This window comes from Sodiomyces alcalophilus (genome assembly GCF_042370955.1).
Source record: "Sodiomyces alcalophilus JCM 7366 unplaced genomic scaffold ACRALscaffold_3, whole genome shotgun sequence".
In the NCBI taxonomy this organism is placed as follows: Eukaryota; Fungi; Ascomycota; class Sordariomycetes; order Glomerellales; family Plectosphaerellaceae; genus Sodiomyces; species Sodiomyces alcalophilus.
The window spans coordinates 6,435,369-6,443,483 of NW_027263534.1; positions in this window are offsets into that span (position 1 = coordinate 6,435,369).

Consider the following 8,115-nt stretch of genomic DNA (forward strand, 5'->3'; position numbering starts at 1 on the left):
ACCCTTAAATTATTCAGAAATAACTAGTAATTCATGCTCTTCTAAGGGCGTTAGCTCTTCGATGATATCCAGGCTATTAAAAGCCCGGGTAGATCGCCGAGGCGCCTACGTCCCGGCCTTATAAACTAGTGCTAGAGGGGCCGTTAAAGGCGGAAGATGTTACGCGACTCTTCTATAGCCGTGATTTCGAATCCAGATAGGAGGCGCTGGGTACTATTCTTCTAGTAGACCTTCTTCTTCCCCGTGTTAGATATCTCGATAGCCCTTTTTAGCCGGCCTTTTCCTTAAATTATTATCGGCTTAAGGGGAATATTAGGTTAAGATAAAACTCTGGTATAAGCGTAGACCTCGTTACGATTCTATTATTAATAGATGTTAATTAACGTTATTTATATTTATTTATTTATCTTACTCCGCTATCCTATCTTAATCTATATATATAGGAGCCTGGTTAGGCTATACGGTCCTTCCTAGATTACTATAGAGGGGAAAAACCCTAGGGTAAAAAACCTCTATATACTTCCTTATAGTGGAGTGGTGCCACCGCGGGGCCGACGTGGCCCCGATTCCGCCGCGTTGCGTATCTGGATCATACCTCCAGTCTAGTGGCTGACGGGAAGGAGCAGGCTAAGGTGTAGGTTAGCCTAAGCAAAAGGGTAATTAGGCCTCCCGGGGAGGTCGGCTAACCCCGAAGGGCTGCCGAAAGGCGTCTATAGGAGGACCGCCGAATACGGCCCCTTACGTGCCCGGGGGGCTAATCCCTTATTCTATCGTTAAAATAATAAAGCAGGAAGGCGCCACCTGCCTCCTTCGAGGCAGGTGCCTTCTAAATCCGGTAGGCAGGGCAGGGCCCCGCCTATAATCGTAGATAGTTAATAGATATCCTCGCCCTCTTCCTCTTCCTCTTCCTTTTCCTTCTTCCTATAACGCAACCGATCCCTTCGTAGGTTATCCGCCAGCCACCCCCGCGCCCGTTCCCGCGTGTTTTCCGCAGCGGCTTAATTAACGTTATATTAAGCGGCTTAGAATCCTATAGATATATAAATACTATATACGAGCAGGGCAGGCCTAGAGATATCGTGATAGTATATAGTCGATAGGGCCCTAGATCCGGCAGCTAGCTTCCTTATCCGATCTCTAGCGAAGCCACTATAGTTCGGATCCGTTTAAAGGCCTATAGGATAATTTAGTGACTAATCAGGCTAAAAAGAACTCTCGCTATAAAAAACTCTACTTTATTTATTCGGTAGGCTCTTATTAGGGCTAGGTCTTCCCCTTAGTTCTTCTAATATAGCGTTAGGCTACGGAAGACCTTTATTAAGTCACTTCTCGAAGAGCGTAAATAGCGCTTAAGACTAGTATATAAAGACTCTATAATTAATATTATCCGGTAACCGAAATAAGGCATAGTATCTATATAGTAATGTATAATCTTGTCCGTAAAGGGACGGATCCAGGTATTTATAGCGTAATCAACTACGTTTTCTAGGTGCTTCCCTGTTACTAAGAAGATTATAATCGCTCTCTAAAGACCTTTTCTGTAGGACTCGAAATCAGGGCGTTCTAATCCTTAATAAAGATATACGAGGTAGGATACTATCTAATCCTGCTATTACTAAGGCTAATACCCTTAAGGAAAAAGGACTTACCCTTTATAAGTATATTTATATTAATATACTAGCGGTATAGGATATTAGGGATTAAACGTAGATTTAAGTAGGATTTTGGTGCGTTTAGTAGCGTAAGTTCTTAATCCGTGATAATATAACGCGGTAAAGGTAAATTAGAGGCGAGGATATATTCGGTTAGTACCCTAAGAGCCTAGGTATACTAGTCTTCCTTTTTACCGTCTAGGAATATAACGTCAATAAAGAAGGTCTTATAAACTAGTAATACGCCGTAAAGGTTAAGTAATAGTATCTTAAACTTATTTATTTTATAGGTTACGTTAATTATAAGGATATCAGATAATTCACGTAGGTGGATAATTGTGTTATAACGAAAGGAAAGTCCGTAGACTTTAGTCAAGGAGAAGATATCATAGAAAAGGCTTAATAGCTTAGTATCGCAGAGTAATCGTAGTATATTCGTTAACTAAGCGCTGACTTTAAACCAAGACTTTAACTTAAGGGATTAAACTGATCCCTTAACGCTTATACAGAGATAGGTTCGGATCGGTGGTCCGTGCGCGGCCATCGGCCCGATTATATGCCGATAGGTCTGCGATTATCTTGTTATACTGCCCCCCCTGATAAGTCTGGTCCCGTAGACTTATATTATCGTGATGCCTTTAATTACGCGTTTATCGCAATTAATTATCTCTATCTGGTTCTATACGAATCCTTATTAAAAAACCCGTAGGGAACAAGAGTGGCCGCTCCTTTATTTACCTATTCGTCGGCGGTCTATCGCCGGCTATATGCCTCGTGATTTATCCGAATATTGCTATAGAAACTCCGCGATGCTTATTATTATTACTGGTTATCTGACCTTCCGCGGATACTATGCCTAGCCTTAGGTAACCGCTCGGCGATAATTATATTCCGTTACGTAATTTTCCTTAAAGTATTGATTTTCCTTCTATAACTATCTTTCTATTATTATAACCGCCGATCGTTTAGCGGTAATTTCTTTTTACCCCTCTATTAATTAGATACGCTGTTCGCTTACTGCTATTATATCGGACGTTTTGTTATAGCTGGTTATTATTATAAGTAAGCGTCTATTTAATAAAGCTTAGAGATAGTTCGGCCTTATCGCCGATAAGGCGCCTTACTAGCGTTACGTCGCTTAATTAGGTAGTTATATCGAAATTAAATGCCTCGATAAGTCTACCGGCCGTGTAGGCGCTAGCCGCTATATCACTTACGCCTATAACTAGTAATAATACACCGCCGTATATTCGACGATCTTTCGGCGTTTCCTTATTTTTATACTAAAAAAAAAAATTATTATATTCCGGAGTTTTTAATAGGTATAGCTTAGCTGCTTTAGAATTATAGTAAGCGTATACTTAAGAACAAGGACGACTTAACGCCGATCTAGTATTAATATACCCACGCCCGTATCTTTAATACCTATAAGTGGTTCCGGGCGGTCGTCCTGTATAGTAATCGTAAGCTTCCTGTTAAAGCTATAAGTTTCTGTTTCCGCCGAGTATTCGGCGATCCTATACTAATTATTTATAGAATTAGTAGCTCCTTTTAGATAAGATTGCTTCTCTGCGCTCGGTTATAATATTAGAATTTATATACCGCCTCGGCTGCGTTACTAATAACGACGCCTCGGTCCTTTTAGACTAGATCCATCCGCCTTAAGAGGATGACTTACGGGATATCACGTCCCTTCGGCGCCACCTCGCCGATCTATGTGCTATATATCGCCGCCCCTATCCCGATAAGGATAATTAGGAGGGTATTAAGGCCTTCCCGGCGCTACCTAGTCTCGCCGCTCTATTAGCGGCTATTAATAAGCCTCGCCGCCTCCTCCTTAGTCGTTATTTTACTAGCCGTATAGCGACTACTCGCTATAGTTATACGCCCCGGGCTAGTCCCTTTATTAGCTAGCTTCCTGCCGTTAAGCCGGCGCCTAAGTCTCCTCGCCCTCCTTATTAATATACTCCCATCTCCTCGCCCACTGCTAATAATAACGATAAGGAGGAAGCGGTCCCCGGACCCTTCCGTCCTAACCGTTATCGCCGTTTATCCGGCGCTACCTTAGGCGTAGAGACTGACTTTTATGGTTTCGATAATTAATTCCGCCTTTGTCCACTAAGCCTTTCCTAGTATTAATCGCCTATAATAGAATTAAACTTTATACTAATAGTTTAGGATCTTAGCGCTAGTTAGGGTATTAACCCTGTTTATTAAATTGCTATAAGAAAGGTTATTATAGCCTATAATCGAGTTTTTATTTTTTATATCCGATAACCCTTTAGCGCCTTACACTATCTTATAGTCGTCCTACTTTTTATATATATATTTTTTATGCTTCTTATACCTTTTCCGGATCCCTAAAGCGTTCTCTAGGTAATCCTCTAGTGCCTAGGTATTATACTCTACCGGCTAGCCTGCCTACTCTATAAGATAAAACGTTTTTCCTTATTCTTCTTTATAACTAATAATATCTTTTACCTCCTATTTAATTTACTCCTCCTCTAAAAGCGGGAGATCCTTCGCTAATAGCTCTACGGCTACTCGGTCTTTCTATGGTTCTAATAAGGATACCGGGAATATATCGTGTATCCTCGTATATTATATAGGAAGGCGAACCCTATACGCCTATTCGCCGATCCTCTTAGTTACTTATACCCGAATATATCGCGGTGCTAGCTTTAACCCTTACCGGAATCGGAAGTTCCTTATAGATAGTCTAACGATATCGCTTACCTTATAGTGTTACGGTTAGTAGCGCTTATTAAAATACCAGGCCTGGTATTCCGTGGCACGCGCCTAATAATCGCGGACCTTCCGCTAAACCTCCCCTTACTTTTCGATACGTTCTTAAACGCCTTATACCCGGCTATCGTTCCTAGGGCGGATATATTCTACTATACGTGGATAATACTCGTATAACGCTTTATATAGCGAAATACTAAGTAAGGAATACTCGCTATTATTATAGGCGAACCCTGCGTTTAATAACTAAATAGGCTATTACGTTATCGTATCGCCGGCGATTATTTATAGGTACTTAATCAGGAACTAATATACTCGTTCCGTCTAACTATCCGTTTACGGGTAGTATACGGTGTATAGTCGCTAAGTATTCGCCCGCTCGCGGTAAAACTCTATCTAAAACTAACTAGTAAATAGCTTATCCCGGTCTATTACTATACCCTCTAGGCTACCGAATCAGCACTTAATTTCCTTATATAATAGCGCCGCTAGCTAGGGTACTATTAAGTCCTTCCTTATAGGAATAAACAGGGCGTACTTTATATACTAGTCGATAACCACTAAAATAGCGTTATATACTTGCCTATTAGCGCCTTTTATAGGCGGCAGGCCTGTGATAAAATCTATATTAATTTCTTAGAATAGATATATAGGTAACGGTAGCGTTTATAGCTGGCCGTACTGTTTATATCGTGGCACCTATGCCCCTTAACACGCCGAATATACGGCGACGTAATCGCGAACGTCCCCCGTTAAGTCCACCTAGTAGAACTTTCTTAAAATTAGCTTGAGCGTCTTATTCGCTTCTATATACCCCGCCCTAGGGTTATCGTGGTGCTATTATAGGACCTCCGCCCTTAGGGAGCCCTATACGGGCAGTATTAGCCGTCCTTTAAATAATATCACGTCCTTTTCTCTAGAAGAGTACCCCACTTTTTTTCCGGTCCCTTAGCGAATATTCTTAATTAAGGATATATAATCCGGGTTAGTGGTCTATAGCCCTTCAACTAGATCTTCTAGTTCCTTACTAATAGTGTGCCGACTTACTATTTTATTCCTAGCTAGCTCTTAGGCTATAGAACGTGGGATATACTAATCCGGTATTATAGTAACCCTAGCCTTATTAGCCTTAGGCGTCGGCGATATCTTATCAGCGACCCTTTACTAGGTAATCGCTCCACGCCCTATATCTTATATTTAGGAGCGGGTAATAATAGCGATAATAACACGCCGGGTACCGTTAATAGGACGCAGGGGTCGTAGCCCTTTTCCGTCCTTATCTCTTAAGCTAGACAGGGCCCCCTCCTATAGAGTATATGCCCGCTTATATTTACTAGGCCTATATTCGGGTAGCGTTACCTAAGCGGCTTAAACGTATACGATCTTTACTATATTACTTATTAGGGTAAGGTAGATACTCGCGATCCGTTAATAAACACTTATTAGCAGGTCGATAACTAACCGTAACCTTTATAATAAGGTAGGAAGTATATTATTATATAGCGTTTTATTTACTATATAATCCGGCCGTCTTAATAGGCCGTTTACTAGGTTAGTTTTGCCTAGGCGGTGCTATACCTCGAAATCGAATAACGATAATCGGTATACCCACTTAGTAAGCCTTCCGCGAAGGTCCCGCGCCGGCGCGTTTAGCATGCCTTTAAGCGCCTAATAGTCTATTAGCATAGTAAACGCCTACCCCGTGCCTTCGAGATAGTAACGCTAATACTTAAGGCTTTCTACTATAGCTAATAGCTCCTACTATCCTATACCCTATTATTACTCCGTCTCGGAAAGCTTCCGCGAAAAGTAGGCGACTAGTCGCTATCTAGTCTTATACTTCTAACTTAGGATTCCGGAGATAGCCTTATTCGAGGTATCCGTCTCGACCCTTATATCTAATACTGGGTTCTAGTACCGTAGAATAGTCGCTAACCCGAAGGCGAGCTTTAGTTAATTAAACGCCCGCTTAGTATTATCCGCGTAGTTAACGGCGTTATAACTCTAGAGTACCCCTTAATAAACCTCCTATAAAAATTAGCGAAACCGAGGAAAACTTAGATATCGCGAAATAACTTAGGCGCCGGCTATTCGGCGATGATACGCACGCGTTCCGGGTTTATTATAATACCCTTACGGGTTACTATAAACCCTAAGAAATGTACTCGGTTATAGTAAAATACGCACTTTAATAGTTTCGTGTATAGCTAGGCCCTATAAAACCGATTTAAAACCTTTTTTAGGTCCTTTATATGCTATTCCTTTAACGTGGAATATATAAGGATATTATTAAGGTAAGCGATATAATATATATCTAGTAAACCGGCGAGCGCTCGGTAAATATACGCCTAGAAGGTAGCCGGAGTATTCGTTAGCCTAAATAGTATAACCGTGTACTCGTAGTAGCCGTATCGTGTTCTAAACGCTATTTTCTAGTAGTCCTCTTTCTTAATCCGGATCCTATAATAGGTATCTTAGATATCCACCTTAGAAAAGTACTTTACCCCGGCGAGCCTATCTAATAGCTCGCCGACTAGGGGTAGAGGGTACCTATTCTTAATCGTTATAGCGTTTAACCCTCGATAATCAACGTAGAGTCATAAACTACCGTCCTTTTTAGGCACGAATAGCACCGGTAAGCCTATAGAGCTTATTAACGGTTAAATACGACCGCTCGCTATTCTTTCGGTGATATACTTCTTTAGCTCCTCTAGCTAGGCTCGAGATAAGGGATATAATGGCCTGAATAGCGGTTCCTTCCTGTCTAGTTAATCGTGTATTTAGCGTCCTTTAGTAAGGGCGGCTTCTTCGCGGCCTGCTCCGAAAACACGTCTTAGTAGTTAGCGATTACCGGCTATAGTTTAATAACTAGTCCGTATATCACCTTATCGTTATTTATAGACGGAATAGTTATATCCGGCGTCCCTGGTATAATAGTAGTAGCGGTAGCGATATATATAATATATACTTTTACCCGCTTTTCGATAACCTCGCGAGCCTATAGCTTAGGGTCTACGATTAAAATCGGCCTATACATAAACGTTTAGTAAGCCGTATTAATTATAATACCTTCCTAACCCATATTATCGTTTAAAAGCAGTAATTATCCGGTACCCTTAGGTCGATCCGTATATAGGAAGACCCTTTTTAATAGGCGGGGCCGTCCCTCTGCATCTAGTAGATAAAACACTAAGCCGTATACTCCACGAACCCTTACCGGGCTACCTTTAAAGCCTTTAATCTCCGGAGTCTTAACCTCTAAGAGCGGTTTTAACCCTAGGCGTTCTACTAATACCGGGCTAATAATATCTACCTGCGTATAGGTATCTAAATCCACGCTAAACTTAATCTCCTTCCTATAACGGATTACTATTATTATAGATCTTATTACCTCGCTAACTACGATTACCGGCTAGTCGTCGGGTATAGGTTCGACCTCCCTGTTTATACCGACTCGTTTCCCGATAAATAGAGTTCCTTAACCCGAATATCGTTATTAGGGTTATTATATATAGCGTGCACGTTACTAACACGGGCGCGACTCTTCGCCGCCCCGTTATTAGCCGTTATCCGTTATTCCTTATTGCTATAGTAGTCCTTAGAATAGTAACCCTTTTTACCGTAGTTATAGTACTCGCCTATAAGGGCAAGCGTGCTAGGCTACGCTTATAAAGGCTCTAGGCCCGAGCCCGATACCTTTAAACCCGTCGGGGGCGCC